We start from the raw sequence: 24,510 nt of genomic DNA, 5'->3' as shown, positions 1-24,510 counted from the left end.
GCGCTGTTCATTTGAATATAGAGATAACTGTGTAGATTGATTGATTGATGGCCATGGGGTGAAATCACTCAACTGTTTTCTTATTAAAACCAGGGAGAGCTAGGGCTTCGCTCATGAATATCATTATATTAGTAAAACTTTAATTTCCTGCTTTATATATTAATCTGTTTTTAGGTATTGTCTCAGCTGGTATAGAACTAGTAGTTCCCTGGTTGTATAATCAAACCCTTCTTTCTGGAAATTGATAACAGAGTAGCTGTCCTGTAGCAGGACATGGTCCTTAAACTTATCTCTCTGGAGCGTCCAAACAGTAGGTCATTATGTACAAACATCTCACTATCTCTCAAGGCTTGGGGCATGGCCTGTTCATGTATGAAGAAAACATGTGCATGTATAGTAGATTGGGTTTGTTAATGGGATTTATGTGTTGTTTAATTCCCTTTTTTGATGTTTTCTGGTAATGATCGAAAGGTCATTGCCATCCCAACCCTTTGTTTGTCTTCTTTTGAGGTTCAGTTGAATTTTAACACAGGTAAGGGGTGGGTGTGGGGCGAGGCAGGACCTGAAATGGACCTTGTCCCAGATTCAGCTGTCACCCATGGTATTGTTCAAAATAAAAGCCCTGATGTCCACAGTAGAACACAGAAAAAAAGTGTCTAAACTTACTGGTCGCTTTTACCTTCAGCAGAATGGGTCTCCTTCATCTTGTGCATTTTTTTGAAATCACTGGTACTTTGAAAAATGAATAGACCAATTTACCTTGGCTGCTGAGAAATATAGAATAGAAAAGAGTGTCAAAAGAAAATGTCTTTGTTAGTTGTGAAAGTGCGGTGAATAGATTGTGAATGCTCCTGTCTTGCAGCTCTCCTACAGAGCTCCTCCTGCGAGTATTGAGTGTTAAGGAGGTGCCATTGTTCCGGAAGAGCTATTATATCTGTGCCCCGGGTAATCCGCAATTCCTATCCTCTCTCCCCCACTCTGTTCCCCGAGCCGCTTGTACAATGTGAATGTTCCCAACATCTGTTAATGCGCAACACCTGCGGTGGAGGCTGTTTGATTTTCTCCTTTATGGCATTCCTTTCTCCCCTGTCGCTACATAAAAGGCCCAGCCTGCGTTGCTTTCATAGGTGATATTGATTAAAAGTGTCGGGAAGAAAATCCAAGCATGGAAATGGTGTCAAGATGCACCGCTCTAAATGGAATTTCAGGATAACGTGTGTTGTTGTTTACTTGACCTTTGCTTTGCTGGAGTTTCAATTTCAATATCCTCATCCAGATGAGATGCCGGGCTGCGGCTTGTTGATTTAGCTGTTCCGGGGTCTTTGCCTCTCTGTAGCGTCATGGCGATGATGATTTCACAGCCCGTTGAAGATTTTTGGCTTAACCGTAGCTTCTGATACTTTGGAATTAGCAAATCGGATTAGATAGTTTGGCCTGTTAAAAAAATCTAATTTTTATGTGCTGTTAAGATGCTTGAAAGTTCAATCAAACTCTCTTTGAGCATGTGAAGGAGCTGTTTCTCTCCTTCAGGCTGAAAGAGATAACTGTGGGCATGTTTGTCATTTAATGGCTCTGAGTACAGAGGAAGAACGGCAGATTAAATGGTGTATGTTCAACTTCACATCCTCTCTGCTTCATAGCTAATCGCACTAGCGAACAGGAATCATATTCAAAGAGCTCCCCTTTGAAGGGCAAATTGTTCTTCCTAAAAAACAAACGGCTCTGTAATCGGCCTCCAGGGTGGATTGATTTCCTGCTGGTGACAGTGGGGGATGCTGGGAAAGTGGTCCTGCATGCTGTTCCTCAAGGAATGAAAAGTTTGCCTGGGCATCAGTCATTGAGAATTACGGGAGTGTGTTTTTTAAAGAACTTTACTGGAGAATTCATTGTGCATCATGTTCCTCCTTGTAAAGGGAGCAGTTCAATTTCTATGAGTTACGGCTTCGTGTTTTCAGTTAGTGACTTTGTACTCCCTTCACTATTGTTTCTCTGCCAGTATAATTCAGTGAAATGGTTTCAGTGCAGCTCTGTTCTATGCAGTTGCAGATATCTTTGTTCTTTACCCCATTTTTGCGAAAGATTTGGGCAATATCCTGACTCCCATACCCTCCCATGGTGCATTTCATCATTGTGACATGCTGTAATGAAACCAGCATTGCAATCCAAGCCTGCGGTGTTTAGACTATATTTTTCACCATTACTTAAAGGGATAGTTCACCCCCCACAAAAATCAGATTTACTCACTCACATGTTGTTCCAAATATGTGCGATATTTATTTTTTTTTTATTTATTTTTTTTTTATGTGTGACTTGAAATATAGCAAATTAGTTGTATAAAGCATTTTTTGGTGCTTTTCTGCCCTTTTTGAATCTTGACAGCCCCTGGTGACTATATGCTTTGTTTTTTTTCTTCACATTCTTCAAAATATTTTATTTTGTAAAGAAAGAAGGTAATTCAATTCTGAACAACATGAGGTATGAATAAATGACACAAGAATTTTAGCTTGAATAATTCCTTTAAAGGGTTAGTTCACCCTAAAATGAAAATTAGACTGTGTTTTACTCACCCTCGAGTCATCCTAGGTGTATATGTTTTTATTCTTATAGATGAATTCAGTCGGAGTTGTATTAAAAATCGTCCTGGCTATTCCAAGCTCCATCATTGCAGTCAGCGGGTGTTGCAGTTGATCACTCCACAAGTCGCCTAGGATGCTTTGAGGGTGAGTAAAAACACAGGCTAATTTTCATTTTTGGGTGAACTAAACCTTTAAGGCCTGTTTGTTTCCTATGCTGCTTTTTAATATTTAATATTAGCCTACACTCACACAAGTATTACATCTCTCACGACTTGAAATTCATAGCTTATCTTGGATCATTGCAATGCTCCTGTTGACCCTTAAACTGTGTCAACGCTGTTATTATAAAGAACGGTGTTATTGTTTGGACATATGGAGCTCACTGATAGGACATGACACATGTATGAGATATAGACTTACTGCAGCACAAAACAGAGTGGCTGGTGTTCTTACGGAATGGAAAGTTCTCCTAATCCCCCAGGAGGGTAAGACAGGCTGCGCTGGAAGTCAAAGCTCAATTATCCGTCTGTCAGTCAGTTGCCTTTCCAATAGTATCCCTATATCCTCTGTATTTAGTGCTATTGAAAGAGACATATACACAGCAAATCGGCTGTGTAAAGTCATATGTTGAATTATTCAGAATTATTTCGTGGAGGTCCAATAAATAGAGTAGACATATTTTTGCTTCTATTTGCTAGCGAGGTTGTCTGGCAGAGAGGGTGACTAATATCGTACTCCCACTGTGCTTCTGAGTCTTATTTATTAACGTTGTGGTGGGCAGCCTTTAAAATTGGGTTGGGGTGGGGGGGGGGGTTGCATGCTTGCTTTTCTGTTCCAATGTATTGAGGCTATTAAAACATAGCGAGAGCCTTAGACTGTGACCTGTTTACAAATCCTGTTTTTTTATTGTCAGGGAAAATGGGTTTTGTCATGCGGTGCGGTTGAAAGTTTAACACATTTAATTATGCTCTTAACCATGACCACAAAGACAAAAGTTGATTCCGTTTACATTCAAAGTGGGTTGTGTAAGGTAGTGACAATGAACAAAAGTGCCATTGGCGGTGACTTGGTTGGCCCTGAATCTCTTCAAACACAATCTAGCAATCTAGCTATATCGTACAGACCGTGCGTTTCATAAAAGCAGTTAGTCAACTTGTAGTGTTGTCGAGAGGTAATGAAATTTCCACCGACTGCAGGGGAAACAATGCCTCTGGCCTCGGCCGTGTGCGATTAGCAATCCCACACCCCTGCTGCCGACTTCATGCAGTGTGCTGGGAATGCAAAGCATTTTATTAAAAACTCTGGAGATTTGTATCACACATTGCCAGGCATAAATGTTTAATTGTTGATGTTGTTAATGGGTCAGAATACAGTATCTCATTCCTTCGATAGGTTTGTGATCGAAAAAGTCATTACAAAGGGTTTTTCCCTGATGTTAATGTTATTGTTTGGAGACACTGGCGAACAGCAAAGTGCGCACACGTCTCTAATGTAACGCCATTATTTCTGTACAGCGCTCCACTGCTGTAGGCTGGGGTTTCTGCCATTCTTGGCCAATGTTATTGCTCTTGTCAAAAGGTTCTAAACCAGCATTGATATTAGGCCCTCGGGCGTCTACTTTTCTGCATGCCTTCCACCGCTCAAGCACAGGAGCGCAAGATGAAGACTGGATGGACACACATGCATGCACGCACACACCCCCCCCCAAACCTCTGCTTTATTACCTTCTGCCTGCTGCTGGAATTGCTTTCCTCCCTCGAGTGAGCCGGGCATAGGCAGCTTTATTGTGTTAACCTATTTGTGTGTCAAGAGCAATTGCGCCACTTTTTATCACTGTTTGTATTTGGATGGGTGGGGGCAGGGGGTTAGATGGATGGACGGCCACCTTGCTCTCCTCGGCCGGGTGGGGGGTGGTTGACTGGTTGCTAAGCAATTTTTAACGGCCCTCCCCAACCCTTTTGCCATAGTAATCACTTTTATCTCTCAAAGATGTCATGTATAATTAAGAGTCCACTCTCATCCTTTGAAACCCATCTAATAGCTCTTTCATCGGGCAGGCGTATGAGAAGCCGGGCATTCGTGGACTGCCTGTTTGCTCAGAGTCTAATCGGAATGTTTCTAGAATGGCATCAATTCGGATTGGTTGGACTGTCGTGTGTGCTGTAGTTCTTGTGCAGGTTTTATCATCATGTCCAGTTACCCTCTACTGCCTATTTAGTTTTGCTTTTTTGAGGCTCTTGCCACTTTTTACTAATTTAAACACTTAAATAGTTAACAACAACCTCAAAAATTATGAAAAAAAGGTTGAGGCATTTTAGCTTTTGGTTCAAAAATGATTCAAGTCATTGTTTCTCTTGTAGTGAAATGCATATTTATTTGAAGAAAATCACTGGGGAATCATTCATTCATGCAGCATGTCATGTCAGTTCATTTGATTGCTTCATTTCAAATAGGTTAAAAAAAAAACTATTGATTTGCCTTGTTTGTATGTTTAAGATACATATGAAGTTATCTTTTAAAAATGCTTTTGCAGTATCTGCTTTGTTGTTGAGTTAATGTTTACTCTTAAAAATCCCAGGCGACGTCTTTCAAGGGAACTTTGGCCTTTGATATGACAACTGCTGCAGGGTGATGAGGACATAATGAAATTGCCCTCATTGGCGAATTTGTTGTGTTCTTTTTGTGGACTCTTAGTTTTATTAACATTTTGATTGAGCTGCTGGAACTGCTGACCCTCCACGGACTAATGAATTGCCTGCGCTGCTCAAGGGAGATGAGAGGTTTGGCAGATATGGTTGGCCGAAAGCCGAGTTTTTTAACTCCAGTGCTCACTTGCTGAGAAGGTAGACAAGAGAGGCTTTCAAAAGAGTTTTATTGTTTATGAAATCCCACATTTGCAACCTCCGCTGAATGCGTTACTATGCGTGCATGTGTGCTTCTTGAGCCTGACCCCAATTTACAGACTGCCTTTTCCTAGCGAAAGTCTTTTAGCTTGCGCCGAGTTTCAGGAGTAATTTGTGTGCGGCCAATTATCTCTCCAGTTTTGAAGACTTTTCTCTTGCTTCCCCAGGTTGGGATGAAAATTAATTTGCAGCTTCCTGAGAGCCTCAAAGCCTAAATTATACTCTGGTTTAAAATCAAGGATCCCTTTCTTTTAATTTGACATTTTAGTTTTGATTTCTTTTAGGCTTGGAAACACCTTAATTGCAATTTGAACTATCTCAAATAAGCATATTTTCAGTGGTCTACTGCTGGAAATGTTCATTTGTATTTTTTTTTATATACTTTTTCTGGATTAATATGTTTGCTTAGGCTCATTCTGGATTTAGCTTGGTCTAGCCGTTGTCTAGTTAGTCTTAGAAACACACTTGTGCTGCTCTGTTATCTGGCTGGTCTTTACATGGGTTTGAATGTACATAAGTTATTTGTTATATTGATAGGTAATGGTTAGAGGATATGGCTTAATTATTGATAAATATCAGTCTGAACTCCCTGACGGTTCATAGTTCATTTCTGACATGTCACATTTCAGTTACAGTTCTATCAAGAAACAAATTAGATATTGACCTAAATGCAGGACTGGTTTTAAAGTAATCCATCATCTCATTTGATTTGCATTTCACATTGCAATCAGCATGATTGCCATAGAAAGTTGCAGACAACGGTGTGATTTTGGAAGGTTTGGATGTGTTCTAGAGTTCTGTCTCCTCATCCTGTCCCTCGCTCAAGCGGCTCTGTGCCGATTCCACGGGATCCGTCTGTGAGACCGTCTGTGACAGCTCTCCTATTCATGGAGTCAGAATGCAGACATGTTGAAAACACAGCACACACATTCTAACCTCCCATGTGTGCCTCCTCTGGAACATCTGTCCAGCTGTCAGCTTGTCTCAGCCAATCAGATTCTGCTGTGGGCAGTAACTGTGGAAGTGTAGCTGGAGTCTTCTGTCTGCGCGTGTGTCTCTCTCTCTGAGGAATATGAGAGTGTGTGTCAGAGCATTGCTCTGTGCTTTTATATGAAATATGTGTGCGCACACACACTCACACACACACTCACTCCCTCTGTGCCTGTTTACCAATAATGTGTAGAGATGTGAGCAGCAGATGGTTCCTAATTTGTCTTTTTTCTCTGTATGATTTTTCATGTTTAATCCCGATTTCCAAGTAATGTTGTCAATTTATATAATTTTCAGAACATTTTTAATAGAAAGTGGTTTGTTCTCAGCAGAAAACTGTAGAGCGATCCTTTTTGCTTGTCTGGTGTCTGATTGCAGAACAAAATATTCTTTTGAAATGGTTATTTTTAAAGATTTTGTCAAACTGAAACATATTAGGGCTATAAATAACATTTTATGTGCACAATCTATATTTGAAAGCATTGTAAAAATAGATTAATAAACCATACTTGAACTGAAATAAAATAAAATGCTAAAATAACTTTTTCATAATGAACAAATGATGTTAATGGCATTTTGGAACCATAAAAAATAACATTTGACTATCTATAGCTCTTTTAAATACATAGTGATCAACAACAGTATTGAACAAAATATTCAATACTATGAAAAAAAAAAAATTTTTTTTTTTTTTTTTTTTTATCTGATCACTGAAAATGACTTCAATGCTGGTGTCATTTTTTTTGTTCAATGAAATATTGTTCACTACTCAAAAACATGTAATCTGAGTAATGAATCAATAATGTTTAACCTTTTCAATTTAAAGAACTGTTCAAATGAACAAATAAATGATAGTCTTAAATGCTCAGGTTTCTCATTTCTTGGCATTTTCCATGGAGTTTTTCATGGAGGTCTTCTACCATTGGTTAGTGTGACGCTAACTTTGCCCTATTTTGTGAATACGTGAGCCTCTTCCCCATCACGGTAAGACGAGCCCTGTGCGACCAGTTCTGAACACACACTATCTCTTGGCTGTTAGATCATAGCGCCTTTTACTTGACCACTTCTCTGAGAGACTCCACTCTGAAGTCCCATCCCTCATCAGTGGCACAGGATGGCGCTTCAGATAAAGGAGGAGAATTCTATTTATGTCCGCCTGTAAACAAAGTCCCAGTGAGGGAGAGCTAATGGCCTGGAACTGACGAGAGCCTGCAGGGATATCTCACTCTCCTTCTCCCTCTCTCGCTCATCTTGTCACCCTCTTTTTTTCCTCGTCCTTCAAGTCATGGTGGTAGTAGATGGGAGAGTCAGGCTGAAAGAAACCACGTTGAAGCTGTCAGTTTTCTGATGCGAGAAGAAAGTCTTTCAGGTCCTGAAAGGGAGTGAGAGGGAGGAAGACCAAGAAGACCGGAGGAGAATTTCTCCCGGGAAGAGACTGGAGTGAGAACAGCTGTTCAAAATGTACTTTCTCGCTTTCCCACTTTCTTTGGCCCCCTCTCTAGGTTCAAATCCACTGCACATCAAACATTTATCATACACTTTTACATCAATTCCTATAGATGTTGGACCAGTGAAGTTTTTGAAGACCTTTTGATCTTCGAAGCCTCTAAGTTCTTGACGGAGCGAATTGAATTTCTTGTGACGTATGGTTGTGATCGTATAATTAAAGTATTTTTTGATTGGTGTGGATCTACTAACTCTCATACAATTTTTTTTTTTTTTTTTTCGATTAATTACCGTTTTATTTTTGAACGGCATCTGATTGATGTTTCCTGTGAGGTGACAGCTGCTGGTTATTGGGGAATGCTTGATTGATCCGCGCTGATGGAGTAATGAAACTCCTCCATTGAGTGTTACTTACGACGTGTCTTGAAGCACTAGGCCCATTCTGTTCTCTCTCTCATGTGCGAGTGACAGACTTGTGCTGGGTATTGAAACGGGGATTGTTAAGCAGACGCTTGGTGGTAAAGCTTTGTGTTATGATTGAAGGGCAGAGACGGCATCTTCATGGCAAAACCTGAATTCTGCGCGAACTTCTCCCCTCCCCTCTTCTTCACATCGACACGTTCGCTAACCCCGATGACAAGCGAAATACTGCCGCTTGTGACTTTTCGTTTTATCATTCAAATTCGTCCCATTGATGTCGTCGGCTTTGATTGACAGGCAAACTTGAGAGAGTAGCGATAGCAATCAGTCCTTATCAGCTGCGTTTGTGACCGCGGACAATAGTTTCTCTCTTTCGGTTTTCACACTCGCCGTTTTTTGCACGTCCCCCTCCCTGCTGTCACAGAAAACTCAGACGATTGCATTTCTGTCACGACAGAGGGCTATTAATCTTTTAAATCCGAGCCAGACCTGAGCAGCATTGTGTTCTGGAATCTGAGAGCGCTCTGTTGAGACCACTCTGAAAAAGAGCGAATGGGGGGGAACATAACGGTCTCTTTCTCTTTGTGAAGGAGAAACCGAAGCTTTCTGAATGCACACAATATTAGAAATCCAATCTATTAGAGAGCGAGTGATAGATGAGCAACATGCAGATGGTGAGGTGATTGTGAAATCAGGCTGCCCGGCTTTACCTGATATCCCTCCGGCCCTCTGCTCGTTCGCTCTCATCTAACCCGTTGGCCCGTTCAGTGTCATGGGGGTGTGTTTTTCTTGTCAGAAAAAGTCCATGTGACTTGCTTTAACCTTTATTTTAGTAGAGGAAGGTCACTGGGTGGTCTCCGCTCTTTCGAAAAGGTTGTTGGTCATGGGCTTAGGCCAGGAGATGCAGAAATCACGGTGTTCAGGCACCCTTGGAGCAAATCATGTAAGTTCATTGCCTTGCTCAAGGGCAAAACAGCAGTGGAAAAAAAACAGGCACATTAGAACAAGCGTGCTGCTTACAAAAGTTAACATCCTGTGTGTCCTGTGAGGCATAGGAATCAGTAACCCTCCAGTAAGCTCGGTTTTAGGTAGATTTTTATTTTTGTGTGCAATGCTTCCTGCAATTTGTTTTTTAGGCTTTTTTATGCCTAACGCAGTTGCTCATGTGTTTTGGGTGGTTTTCTAGGGTGTTTTGAGTGGTTGCACACCCCAAATCTCTTATATTTTGGTCCCTAGATATGGCTCCGATCCCTCCTTCAGTGTAGGTGTATGAAAAATTTCCGTGTTTAATCATCCACCAGCTGAAAATCAGTGTAATCGTTCACAAAAGTAACAGCACGTCTCTCTTCAAATCACATGATTTGTGGTATAATTCATTACCATAATACTTTTTAGTAGTTAGTTTTTAGTAGTTTAGTAGTGGTTTGAACAAATTCCTAACAAATATGAGCAATATAGCTAACACTGCTAATTATGTAGAGAATTTTATTTTGTTCTTGTATGTATGTTTTTTTTTTGTTTTTTTTTTCGTGTCAAACAGCAGACAGTTGAGAAATCAGTGCTAACCTTTTTATGTGAGCTTTTAAAGCAAGGCCACAGACTCACAAATTTTATCACAAAACCAGCAGGCAGTTCTGCCCAAAAAAAGAAAGACTCTCACTGTTAATAAATTGTCGCCTTGCAGGAGGCATTAAAAAGTATAAAACTAGTGAGTTGAGGAAAACAGCATAGAGCCTCTAAACAGCATTTTTATGGTGAAGTGAGGTTATTAATATTAGTTAAATCATGCTTCTTTTAATTGCTTATTTGGCATCAAGCATACACTTTTAATTCAAAGTGACTCATGGTACACTAATTGCAAGTACAATCCCCCTGGAGCAACAAGAGGTCAGGCGTCTTATTCAAAGACAAAATGTAATCGGTTCTTGGAACTTGACAGTTTCACCCCTATATGGAATTACTGTGTTTCGTGCTGATGCCCTCCCATACCCTCAGCCCCCCTCTCCCAATTAGGATGAGGTGTTCGGGTCCCCACCTGGGGAAACTTGATCCAGACAGGGTTGGCTGGGCTGAGAGCTCTAGACAGGGTTGGCTGAGCGCAGTGGTGCACAGAATGGTGCTACTCGATAGGGGTTTCTCCCAAGCACTGCTCAGGGAAGAAACTCTGTTGAAATTCCTCTCCAGAAAAACATGTTTTAGCCTTGCAGGACTCCCAACCAAGGAAGATAGGGTTGTGCAAAACTTACTACACGTGTGTAGTATCCATTGCTTAACCCATATTCACTCTACCAGTTGTCAGTCTGTTTGTATTTAATTTGAGAGAAGAAAAGTGGAAATCAGTCTAGATAGATCTTCCTGAACATCTACTGCTAAGTAAGCTTTTTATAAGGATTATTAAATGTGTAAGACAACATGACACAATATCAAAACTCATCTAGCACCCTTAATGTGATGTATTTCCTAGTCAAAATATATTTTATATGATAAGGCAGGACTTGAATTGTGAAATACCAGCATGAATACTATTTTATTTTATTTTATTTTATTTTTAAAACTATTTTATTATTTTATTAAAATTCCAGTGGTTTATCTGCAATGTTTTTCCATTTTGGGAAACTTTTTCCTAATTTTATTTTAGTTATGCTGTAAATATATTTGTCATTTTATTAGCTAAAATAGCTCTTTCTTTTAAGTTTGGTTTTTGGAATAATTTTAAAAAAATGTGTACCTAGTACACTGTCATGGTAACCCTGGCATTGTTTATTGGCATTAAGTATTGGTAATCATAGATCTCCATTGTATGGACAAAAAACACTGTGATAATTCTCAAAATATCTTTTATGTTCCGAAAGACATACAGTTTTCGAAAGCCATAAGGCTTGTGAAAGTGATGACAGAATTTTCATTTTTGAGTGAAATATCTTTTTAACAACTTAAGTCTTTTCTTTTTGTCATGATATCATGTTCTTCCATTTAGTTTAGCCAAACAATTTATCCGTCTAAATATTTGTAAAGTTTCCCAGCTTGCTGATAAAAAAAGCTGTTTGTTTTGATGATGCTCTGTCTGTCAGTAACCGTATCATCTCCGCCGGCAGTGTTTACTGTCCATTATGTCCGAGCAAACACACAGCCGCCGCTGATCTTGTGTTCTCTCCACACAACCTGTCTCCTCCGAGTCTGGATAATAAAAGTGCATTCAAAGCTTTGAAATGCCTCCGCTCTCCCAAGCCCCAGACACTTGCTGCATAACTCAGCTGAGTGGAAGCATCTCGGCCCCCCTTTGCCCACCCTTGCGGCTGCCCCGGCCCTGCTCCCTATATTTAGGCGTCTCTCTTGACTTCTCCAGCCCTTTGTTTCCTCAGGGGATGGATGCAGTGGGCGGGGAGGTCGCGAGCTGTTCGATCAATAGCCACTCCATCTGTTGGGCCTGTGGCTGAGGCTCAGGGCGGAGGGTGGAATTCGGCACCGTCTGTGGGGTGTATGCATGGGGCTTGTCACCGGATTCTGCCTGAATGGGGGCTCAAGGGCTGTGGCGCTCGAGTGGGGCGGACGGTGCCCCCCCCCCACCAGCCTCTGCTTTTATGCCGTCTCCTTCCATGGCACAGTCTGACTGGCGTGTGTGGATATATATGTTTGTGTGTGTATGTGTGTGTGTGGACGCCATAGAGATGAGAGGCGTCTATTGTGTCATTTCACAAGCTCCCGGGAGACAGGGTCACCTTGTCCCCCCGCACAAACGGTGCCCTCTCTGGATATTTTGTCTGTGTCTTATATACGAGGGCCAGACACCCAGGCTCTGAGCACATCTATCTCTCATCTCAGCCCTTTTCAGATTCCCCCTATTGAGAGAGAAAATCTGCAGGGCTTTCAAAGGGGACATCTGAGATAGTTGCACAGTTGACATCATTCTTCCTGCGAGACACTGGAGAAGCTCTGGATCTGTCTGTGCAGCTGAAATCTGCATAAACTGTCTTTTTAGGACACTGAAGTCTGTAGTTGTGTTTGGATTGTGAAAAACTGTGCTGGCCATTCAAGGCACTGTATTTCTGTTAACATGAAATAAAAGTTGGATTCCCTGTTTAGTTTCCTAATAAATGCTTATCATTCTGTATGATGTAATGGGACATTGTGCTGTGTTTTGCTTTTATATTCTTTAGTCAAAATATAACTATCCCCTTCTTTAAAACTATTTTTAGGTTATATGAGGCCATAAATAATGTCATAACAAATAATATCTAACGTTTCACTTTACACAATCAAGTCAAATCACGTTGGATAAGTGACATGATTTTATTCATGCTTTCTATTCAAATTTATTCAGTACTGTATCACATGAGATATGCTTGTCTGGGGTACAGTTTTTTTTTTTTTTATATATAATACTTTTATTTAAAAAGGCATTAAATCAAAACTGTCAGTAAAGACATTTAATAATGTTACAAAAAAATACAGTTTTTTTAATGAATGCTGTTTTTTCTATTTAAAGAAGAAAATGTGTATTATTTTTTACAAAAATATTAAGCTGCACAACTGTTTTCAGCATTGATAATAATTAGAAATTTTTATTGGGCACTGAATCAGCATATTTTCAGTGATTTTTGAAGGATCATGTGACACTGAAGACTAGAGTAATGGCTACTGAAAATTCAGCTTTGCCATCACAGGAATACATTTCATTTTAATTTATATTAAAATTGTATTTTAAATTGTAATGATATTTCACAATTTAACATTTTTAATGTATTTTTGATTAAATAAATACACCCTTGGGGATATGAGAGACTTCTTTAAAAAACATTTTAATTCAAAAATCTTACAGGCCCCCAAACTTGTGAATTGTTTGTAACTTGGTACTGGTATTTCCGAAGAGGTTTTTATTATTTAAGACGTGCATATATCTGTGCGATTATGTGTGCCAAAACTTTGGCTGTTGTGACAGCTGCTTTGCCTTGATCAGCGTACTATGACGAGGACTGTGGTCCTTGGGGAGTCTTCTCTCTGCTGTTATTTAGTGGCATTGGCTTCACATGAAGGACGTACAGCAGCCCCAACCTTTCTGGCTCTGGCTCTCTCATGGCCACTGATGCAGTTTTTCAGAGCTTTTTTTTTTCCCTAAAGTTAAATTTGACAGAAAATACAAAATACAATGCCAAGTGTGTGTCAGCAGGCTTATCTTTTGCTCTCTTATCTGCTTGGTCATTTCTTTGATCCCGAATAGCTCACGGTTTAGGCTGACCGTTCTCCAAGGCTGTTAGCTGCTGCAGCATCTTGTCACGTAAATCTCAATTAACTCCGGTTCAGCCGTCAGAGACCACACCGCTCCTAAACGAGCCCTTTATTGCCTCATATCTAATTGTGTGGCTCATTAAAGCCGCTAATCAAAGAGACTCACATATCCAGCAGCAAGGTTATGTGCTGCTAAACTAAGAGATGCTGAAATCTTTCAAACAAATGGTATGACAGGAACTCTGCAACACTTTTTTTGTCCTTTTAGTGTCTTGAAGAAAAGTGTTTTAGAGGGACTTTAACTCTCCTTTGCCTTTATTCCCAACCAGGTTCACAATCTATATGGGTAGATCTCACAAAAACATACCCAGGTCACATGTTTTTGCGTTTGTGTTTTACAGATGCACTGTCTTTAATGTGCAAAATCCTCAGTATTAGGTAAGTGCAGTTCTGCTTTGCCAGCACAGGCCAACCCTGCTTTTTTGCTGGTGTTCCCAGGAGAGCCCCGGGTACCTTTGAGCCTCTGTGAGATTGGTGTAGAGAGGTTATGGTGGTCACAGAGGGGTTCGTTTTCTCTTAATGGAAGCACTCACTGGCTATCTCCTCAAGCCTGTCCAGAGTTAATTTGAGTCAAGGAGGATGGGTGTTTGCGGTCTCTATGTGCTCTACCCACCTCACATGCTTTTATCACACTGTTATAATAGCTAAGGTTTGGTGGGGAGGGAGGGAGGAAGGGATAGAGAGAGAAATCTGCCTTTTGTGTCTCCTGGGTTCTTCTCCTTTACTTTCAATTAAGAAGATTTAAACAGACAGTGTTTGTCTTTACCCACACTAAAGAGGGACCCTTGGCAGGTGTGTGTGTGTGTGTATGTCTGTGTGTCCAAATAGACACGGCTCAGAGCCTCTCTCCATCAGGCGGGGTTCGTTTGAGAGTATGGCGGCTTTCAGTGCGGGGGAGAAAACTGCAGTGACAGCACAAAGAATAAATTGAAAAAGGCTTGTGTAGTAAATTGTCTATCGCTGGTGACAAACGATCTGATAGGAGCATGCGGAGGCTGCAGACGCCGCCGTCCCAGCAGAGCTGTGAATAACTGGCCTATCTGTGCGCTGCTTAGCACACCGGCCTCTCGCGCAAGCTTAATAATTTATACACTGTGAAATATTCCCCCCCTGTGCAGATACGCCCGAGCGTTGGCAGGCGGTGGGGACGAGCTCTGGGAATGTCCCTTCAGTCTAATTTGGGGGACGGTGACATCCAGAGGTTTCTCCCTCTTTTTTTTTTTCTTTTTCCTTTTTTGTTAGGAAATGCCCTTGTTATATTTAGGAATTAGAATGACAGGAAGAGAAATTTAATGAATTGTAATTTTAAAGAAATTCACCCGTCTGTCTGTCGAACTATCACTCTATTGTTCTATCTGTTGCTCTCTCTGTATCTATCGCTTTATCGCTCCATCATTGTATTTCTCTATCTGTCTGTCTATTGTTCTATCTGCCTATTGTGCTATCTCTCTATCACGCTATCATTCTATATATTGTTCTGTCGTTCGTTCTATCTACTGCTCTATCATTCTATTCTATTAATTCTGTTTATATCTGTGTCTGCCTATCTATATATTGTTCTGCTTATTACTCTATTATGTTCTACCGATCATTCAACCTACCTCACCTATAAATTTTGAGACTTAAACCTTTTTTTCTCAATACTTTGAAACAATTCTTTATCGAGCCAGCATTCAAATGTGTCGAGTTAAAAAAATGCTAAAATTTTAAATTAATTGAAATTCTACTTACATTCAAATAGCAGCTCTGTGTCCTATTTGCTTCTTTAATCAAATTTAGTACAAATGGAATAATTAAATTTGAATTTAAAAAGCACTCTCAATTCAATTCTGAATGGCGCTTCAACTTTGCTGCCATAAAGTCATTTGCATGTGCGGAACTTTGAGTGGAACTTTGCTCAACTTTTTCACATTGGCCACATTCGCTGTTGCGCAAGTCCCTTCAAAACACCAACTTTCATTGAAAACGTATGACTTCTGGTGACTTTGTCACTGTAAATCGCTCTCAGTGTGAAATGAAAAGCCGCTTTTATGCTGTTGTGGACATGATCATGATATCTTGCTCACAGGCTTTTATAATTTCTTAGGCTAAATTTCTCACTTGTCATGTAAATCTAGTACATCCTCTATGGAGGTGTCCTCTTGCTGTGAGGGGTCCCTTGAGTCCTGGAAACCAATTAAAATCTCTTCCTGTTGGGTCAGGTCAATTTAATGTGGCTTAACTTTCTATTTGTTTGTTAATTTGTATCTACACATACATTTCCTCTGTGGATCCTTATACAGACTTATACAGAAGTTGCTTTTGTGTGCCTTGGCCTGTTTTATTTTTATTTTCTTAATAAACTATGGTTTTTAAGGTCCCGTTTTGGCCCTGCAACCAATTATGCAAACTATAAAAAATTTAAGAGGGACAGTCTTTTATAATTTAATCCTAAAGTAATAGATTCTGTTAAATATGCATGAGCTGGGCTTTATAGATGAAACTGGATTTAATGTCTATCAGAGACTCGACCAGGAAGGCACAGAGAAAGGAAAGAAAAGGAGACGGGGATGTCTTATCATTATTCTAATAGGGTATGATTGCTGTGGACAGAGGCAGACTGTCTACGGCTAGACGGGACAGCCAGTTTAATCGTTGCAAGTATTGACCAAAATTGCCCAGGCTGGGCAAGCTGAGATGCTGGAAACCGATCCAGCCGTCCGCTCGTTCGATTGTCTCTGGGCTTTTTTTTATTTTTTATTTTTTTAGGATGAAGGTTGTGTGGTTGAATAGGAGGGAGATATGTTTTGAGCTCTGGTTTGTTTTTGGCAGGCTGTGTGACAGCTTAATGAGCAAGTTAAGGAGTGTGCATCGGAAGGTCAGGGACTGCCGATCAGAGAGGGAGTCGTATATCTCCACACAAAGTCTCCTCACCCGTATCCTGTACACTCAATCTGTCAATCTCTCGTCAGCTCTGCTTACCCCACCAACGGGACACACGCTGTGCTTGCCATACAAACAGATCTTTTCTCTTGATCTATTTATGGTAAATTCAACAGTACAACCAAGGAGAAAACGTTTTTCAAGGTCTTCACAAATGTTCTAAACACGTGTGAATTGCCCTTTTGCCCTGTTATTTCCTATGTAAACTGTAAACCGAGACACTCTGTTGTGGGCCTCCACGGTACAGTGGATGTAGCTAATTGCGCGTTGAGTTCTGGGCAGAAGAGAAGGTCAGTTGCCGGTCCTTAACTTCCACCCTGACACCGCCATTATTTCCACTGCGAGTCAGACTCTGCTGTGCACTGCTTGCAGGGCAAATGTTTCATCTCAAGGAAGTCTGCGAGGAGAAATAAAGGAGCTTATGAAATATTAGATTATTGGGTGGCTGAAGTTTTGCCTTGGAGGTGGAAGTGCTTTTTCTCATCCCTGATGTATTTGGGGGCTTGTGGCATAAGGCCAAAATGAATGGATGGTTCTAGCCGAGAAGGTTTTGAGAGGTTTGAGATTTGCCAAAATACCTGTCTGCAATCAGAAGTCAGTGATTTAAGTATGAGCACAAATATTTCTTATCAAATTCTTCCAATATCAAGGTCTATTATATATGTCAGGTGCTCTCAATATTCTCAATGCCATGGCCCAGCAGACCTGATGATCCAGTATATATTATCATATATAAAGACCCTGAAAAAAATAAAATAAAACATCTGACCCCAATTTTTATCATTATATATTTTTTTAATTTATCTTTTGATTTTATTTTAGTACACTTTTTTTCTGGATCCCTTTTTATTTTCTTATTACTTTTTTATTTTTTATTTTTTTTGCCCATTTTAATTTTTATTTTCAATCATGCTATACTGAAATATTTCATTTTATTTTAATACATTTTAATACACAGTTCTTCTGAACCCATTATTTTATCGTAATTTGTTTTAATCACCATATCATTGAACTTCCTAAGCATCCACTTGTGACTCAATATGAAAAGTGCTGATCTAGATTATCTAGATTTTTTGAACCCCAAAAATGACAAAAGTCAAGTGAGCTCAACTTTTAATGGTTCTGCATATTTAGACATGGCATGTCTCAATATGCTTAACGTTTGTTATCATTCACATCAAACTTGCAGCAACAATCTTAATGCTCCAAGTCTGAAATGTGCGCATGCGCAAATACGATTTGTAAGCTACACTGGAGGGCATGATTTTCATTTTTGGATGAACTTTTTCTTTGAACAAAACAACTGAGAACATTAAGTCTCCTGAGCTTTAAAAGAGCTACCTCTGAGCAATATTTTTTCCCTTCTGGGTATATGTGTGTTTGAAGTGTAGCTCCGGCAAGCAGAGAAGCTAAAATGTGACACCCGGGATCAAAGGAGGGCAGTAGGGCCTACAGGCGTGATTTTGGGATATCTAACACTTTTAATACACTGTGCCATATCTCAAAACCACATTTAACCACCGACACAATCCCTTCTCTTGTTTTCAGCAGAAATGTATATTAATAGATTAGTGAGACGAGGGGTTTGTGGAAACGCTCGGCAGTTAAAACGGAGGTCGAGCTTTAGTCTCCCGCTGGTCTATTTTATTTAATTTTTTAAGTCAATGGCCACATCCTCTTCGCAGTGTAATTTAATCGGAGACTCTGTGGCTGTGGGCATTATCTGCGCTCGGAAACAAAGACAGAGCTGCTGTTTTTTTTTTTTAACTAATCCTCAGATTTCTCCGCTCACTGAGCTACAGATCACTCCGCCGGGTGAAGACAATTACCAGCCTGCTTTTTCATGCTAATGCAATCTCTAACTAGATCACTTCCTAAAAATGTGGGGGAGAGAAAGCGAGAGATAGGAAGAAGGAAAGGTTTTTTTTTTTTGATTAACATTTAATTATGGACAGTTCCCCGTCAGCGAAGCGGAGGGGTCAGGAGGGGAGGGCAACACACAGAGGGAAAGGGCAGGCAGTAATTTAAGATGCTGAACTCTGCTTAGGGACGTGTGTGTGTTTGTGTGCCACGCTGGAGAGAAAGAGAGACAAGGTCAGAGGGCACGTCTCATCATAAGCAGGGTTTTGCATGAATGCACCTATTCTTGAGTGCCTGCGGAAGAGGTTTCAGGCCTAGTGTTTGTTTTGTGCTAGGATTTTATGACATCATCCTCATCGGATCAGAAACTCAGTCTCGGATGAATCTCCCAAGCCTCACTTGACCTCATGATCATCAAGCTGTCAGTGGCGATTAAGTATGTTTTAGCAGAGAGACTTCACAAAACCCTCTAATGTTCTCGGAGAATATGACATTGGTTTGAGAGTCACATGTGTGAGTCAATGGTTGTGCGATTACTCAAGTGTGTCAGGTAGAGCTGGCGTGTGTTTGGAAGCGATCTACTTTGTATGTCATTTTGCAAAGCAGCTTTGTCACAGTAGCACTGAACTGGGATACCTTTCCTTAAAGGCTCCTGTACACATATCTGAGACTCATCTAAAGATTGGAATTTCACACACATTTACTTTCTTAGCATTCACTTTCATATAGATACACACGCGCACGTGAATTACACACATACCTCACCTTCACTACCTCATGTCTCTCGGAAGGGGGTTGATAACGCGGGTCTTTATCAGGATGGCTGTGTGATATGGAAGGTGCCGGATATATCCTGCCTCTGGGGCAGGACAGGGCCATTCTCTCTGATTATTGGACAGAAAACTGATCATCTCAGAGGAAACAATGTCTGATAAAGCATATACATATATTTGAGTGAGCACTGCACATTCCTGCACAAAATATGTTTATGCTTTGAAGGATCAGTGGGAGTGAATGAAATGGTGAAATGGTCACATAACTGAATGACTACATTGTGTTTTGGCAAAATAAATTATTATTTTTATTTATTGTAAATTACTTTTTTTTTTAATTGAAACAAATGGAACATAAAATATATATAAACCATTTTATAAAATGATGTTGTTGGTTTATCATTTCTAGTTTTGTTATGGACAGTACAAAAACTCCTAGTAGACAATTGTATATTTTTTTGTGCTTGCAAAATTAATTTTTCCCAGCACTTGATTGTCCCTCACTCAATGGTAATGGGAATTGAGGTCAGATGCCTGCAAGTGCATTCTGGGATACTGGAAAGCGTCCTCAGAGAACACTGATACAGTACATAGAGGTTCAAACTTTTCTATTTATTCAAACTATTGAAGGTACATTAGGTTGTTATTTATTTATCATAACTCAATGTCTGTATGTATGGTTTACTTATTTGTCTTTTCCTCACTCCCTCAAACGACAACGGCTTATCTTTTAGACTTCAGCCCCTCAGGCTGTGATCAAACAGCACAAACAATGAACAAAATACGGCAAGAGAAGACACTTGAATAATCACACTAACAAATGAATGCCTTCAGGGTGTGGGGGTGTTGTGCATATAATAGGCCATTGTTTTCATTTTGTTAATCCTAAACAGGGTCCTTGTGTTATGTGAATGAGCTCAGATGTGTGATGGCCAGCACTGTGCTTTTTTTAGTTTAGCTGCTCTTTTCTGGACAACCAATTGCTCTGATGTGTCTTTATTTAGATGTGTGACCTCTATAGACTTGGGCTGTACAATCTGTCTTTTCCAATTTATTGTATTTAAATGCTTTGTAAGAAGAAAATAAGCCATGCACATTGCTTTAGCTTGCATATTTATTCATTTATTGCTTGCTTGCTTGGTTGATTGTTTATTTTAGTTTTATTTAATTTATTTTTCTTTTTGGTTGATATTTGATTTATACTGTTCAGTATTGGATATTTAATTGTGCATGCATTTGCTCACTATTATAAAAAAAATTCCTCTATTTTTGCAGACAGAATTTTAATGTTTTAATGAATTTTAATTTATTGGTTGGATAAGGATAATGTGACAATGTCCAAATGTCATTTTTATGATTAGTAAATATCCCTGGGTGTATTTTGTGAATGCATCAGCACTAACTGCCCTTTCACCGCTTTAGACAGGAAGTTCTTCCATGTGATCTCACACGCACAACAAATTCATTCAGCGTCTCGTCTCAGCGGCCAATTAGCTGGTGCTTCAGCCATTGATGTGACAGAATTAATGTTGGCTACTGTAGCGTGATTCAAGATAACGGGCGTGTGGTTTGGCATGTTGTGACAGAGATAGACTTCTTATTATTATTATCCGGCTCCCGCTTACGGGCCGCGCTTTGGCTCGGATCGAGAGCCGAAATCAAGAATTTACAACAGCAATATGTTTGTTCATTCTTCGAGCTGTAAAATAAACCATCTTCCATCTGCTTATGCTTGCAACAATGGCTGACCTGTATCTGACCCTGGAATGGAGGCGGCCCTTTAGCAGATGTGGATATTGTGTGCTAATATTGTTAGCTATTGAAAGAAACAGTATGTATAGTGGAAATGCGTGCGTATATTGTTTGTTTGTTGTCAGCAGGACTGTTTGCGCTCCGTGGGTTTTATGTCCTCTCCTGCATTCATGTGTTGTTAGGAAGCGCCGGGTCTCCAGTGTGTGTGTGTCTTGTTAACAATTGCTGGATTTATGTCCCAGAGTGTGTGTCTGTCCTCTCCGAAGGATTGTTTGTTTGTTTTTGTGTGTTTTGCATTCTCGTTTGTCCTTGTCCTGTTGCAATATTCGTGTGTGTGCGACTTGATGTGTTATTCTGATTTAGTTTCTAATGTCGCCTGCTCAGCATGTTCATGTGTGTGGTTTTTATCTAATAGTGTTGAGTGTCTAAGTTTGTGTGTGTGCGCTGTGTGGTGAAGTTAAGGGGTCGGGGACTCTGTCTGTCCCTCTAATGAGCTCTTTCATTGCTTTCCATTCAGCGGTGCGGTGTGTGTGAGGGATTATGGAGGACTGTAGTGGCTGCTTGTTAAAGCCGAAGAAAAGGGTCTGGGTGTGTCGATTGGATTAACTTGTTTGGGCTTATTAAGAGGGGAGGCGCACAGGCCTTTTAAAAGCACTGCATGGAGCTCTCTGTCTCTCTCTCTCTCACACACACACACACTCACCGAGCTGGCAGGTCAGCATTCAATTAGGAAGAGAAATCCCCCTCCTCTCCGTCCCCTCGCCTCTCTCAGATATTGCAGACAAATGCAAACCCTCTTTCCTTTCTCCCTCCTTTACATCGATGTACACAGATTCCCTACAGGCCGAGTCTATGTTGGTCATAATGGAGGATTTTATACACAGGAAATCAACTTTTAGCCATCATGCTTTTTGTCTTAGGTTCTTTTATCCTCACTAACACCTCTTTTCGTTCTCACCTTCCCCTCACTTTCCAGCCTATCGATCTTTTCGGCTCTCCAACAGAAGTGCACTTCGGAGAATTCAGGGGGCTCAGGTCAGCGTGAGGTTAATTCACCCACCGGAGATCTCGGCATGCATCAGACAAACTAAGTGCATGTCTACCTGAAACTGTATATTGTTACATGTTCAAAAGCACTTTCATTACAGAAGCTGATTTATGCACAGGCTACTCTGACTGCATGTCTCCGTTGGTGATTTCAGAGAGTTTTTGTCCTAAAAAGTTGTATTGTAGTTTGTTGGTTCACATTAAAAGCAAAAATGCTGCATGGCGCCACCCAATCGCAGTCTATCAGAACACTGCAGACTTGCAGTTGTGTAAAATAAGATGTCAGCCCAACAAGAAAAACTGGCAGCAAGTGCATTGTGAATTTTCTGGCAATGCACAATATATCAGTACCATATCATTTATCATCCATTTTTTTAATAGTTTTTTTTTTTTATAGGTGCATTGGTTTTTCTAGGATATTTTTGCTCATTTATTGAATTTTTACATTTATCTTTGGTGCCATCCAATGTGTGCTTAAAGGTTAAGGTCAAAGGGTTAATCCTAAAATTAATATCCATTTTACATACTGTACATGCCTAAATTTTCTTTTAGAATTTAAAACAATTGATTATTTTTAGGGTTTTTATTTTAAGTTTTAGGCTCAATAGTGCTGAATTTTGTTCATATATTTTTGCATATGCTTATTTATCCAATTTTATCCAATTTATCCAAACACACTTAAAAAGTTAAGCTCAAAGATTTAAACCTTATGTTTAAAGATTTTTACAATAAAATCTATTTAATAACATTGTTAAAAATTAAAGAGTAGTGTTGAATTGTAATATAGGCCATTTATCGGTTATTGCTCTTACATGAAAAAGAATTAGTATCAGTCAGAATTGAAATATATGTGCATCTCATGTGATTTTTGTGCTAATTAAAAATAATTTTTTTCTTCTTCGCTTTTAAAACAATTTTCTCTCTTCACACAGTGAATCACTCTTGTAAAGTGATTCATAGAGATGCATTTAGTTTTAAAATCATGTTGCACTGAAGCCTTCTTCTCTGTGTTAGTAGGTCTGAAGGCTTGGCTCCGAACACACATTTTGCAACCTGAGCCTTTACCCTAACCAAGGGACCTAACTCCAGGATGTTCAGGATGGATGTCTAGGAAATCAGTGTGGCTATAAGGCTTAATATGAAAATCATATGCTAAATAACATCAAACTAAATCCATGCTGTCTCGGTTTTAGCCATCCAAGCACACCTTGTGTTTCTTGTAGTGGTGCAAGAGTTCAGTCGTATCTAGAATTCATCTCACTATTTTCAGGAAATTTAAGTATGCATGAGGTTTTTTCCCAGTGGATGGCTTATAAAAACTCTAGTTTATAAAAATACTAATTTGCAAATGTATTAGGTGGCTTGTATCTCAGGAAGTACACAGACAAGTGTAATCACAGAAATCTTCCAGCATTTGCTGTTCATAGTGCTGAGCTTGTACTGCTTTTGACTGAAGAGAGACGGCAATGAGGACTGCATCTGTAGTGGTGGAGATTTTATTTGGTGTTGCCATTGATTTATTCAAATACATTGATAAGCACATGTTAGCTGACATGGCTACACATATTCAAATCACATGCCTGTTTACTATAAATTAATATCGACAGGCAGAAAGACAGACCTGAGTCGCTTGCCGATCTCGCTCTCATTCTTTGCTCAGTTCCTCATCATCTGCTTGTATTCACATGCAGATTTTTGGAAACAGTCTCAGGAAGGGCTAATCCATTCCCCCGCTGTGACAGAAAGCCATTGAGGAGACCGAGACAGAGATGTTTACCAATGAGCTGCGATCTTTAAATAACACAGATTTCACATGTCAATAAAACGGAGCAATTCAGCACACTCTTGGATTGCATGTTTTCAGTTGTTGTTGTTCGCAGTTTGAGGATTTGTTCCCTCTGAAAGTCTGACTGACAAGATGGGTGGTAAAGGGGTGTCAGACATTCTTACTGAGCTCCAAGAAGTTTCTGTTTGAGTTTAATCACGTCGCCACCTAAAGAGCTGTAATTTACACAGTTGCCCTCTGGCACGACTTGATTTAGCCAAGTAGTACATGTTCGTAGATCTTTAGTTGGTGCTGGATAACATAGCTATAAATTATAGCCCTAGTTGTACCCATAACCCTAACCAATCAGGGGGATGATAGGTTAAGAATGTTGTTCAAGCACTTAACCCCAGCCTTAAGCCTAATCCTGAAACCTGATTGGTTGATACAAATGCTGTTCCAGACCAACAAGGAAATTGATCCAGGAACATGTCCTACCTACTTAGGCAAACCATGTAAGCATTACACCAAGGTTATTATGGTTTTGAAATGGTAATTTCCATTTATTTCCATGTTATTGGTCTTTATTTTTATTATAATCACAGTTGGTTTTGGTTTAGTTTTTTTTTTTTCATAATAGTTTTCTAGATTCTGTTTATTTTTATTTTGCTTGTAGTATTTTAGGGCTGCCAAAGTTACATTTTTCCTATCAAGAGGAAATTTCATGTTTAATGTAGGTGGGCTGTAAAGGTTTCGAGTTTTGTAATATG

The 24,510-nt window shown here is 39.9% G+C and overlaps 1 protein-coding gene across 3 annotated transcripts in view; it reads left to right on the top strand.

Moving 5' to 3' along the window:
- Positions 1–24,510, top strand: part of LOC109090275 (protein FAM222A-like) — a 54,517-nt gene that overhangs the window by 5,066 nt on the left and 24,941 nt on the right. The window contains exon 1 of one of the 3 annotated variants that reach the window (XM_042751049.1): positions 5,010–5,419. The exons of the other annotated variants lie outside the window; for them this stretch is intronic. The gene's annotated coding sequence lies outside the window, so the exon portion shown is untranslated. Of the gene's footprint in view, positions 1–5,009; positions 5,420–24,510 lie in introns of those variants that run through there. 3 annotated transcript variants of the gene reach the window in all.

The sequence above is a fragment of the Cyprinus carpio genome, chromosome A5, assembly GCF_018340385.1.
Source record: "Cyprinus carpio isolate SPL01 chromosome A5, ASM1834038v1, whole genome shotgun sequence".
In the NCBI taxonomy this organism is placed as follows: Eukaryota; Metazoa; Chordata; class Actinopteri; order Cypriniformes; family Cyprinidae; genus Cyprinus; species Cyprinus carpio.
The sequence above is the reverse complement of the archived record's forward strand: the minus strand, read 5'-3'. Positions and strand labels throughout refer to the sequence as shown.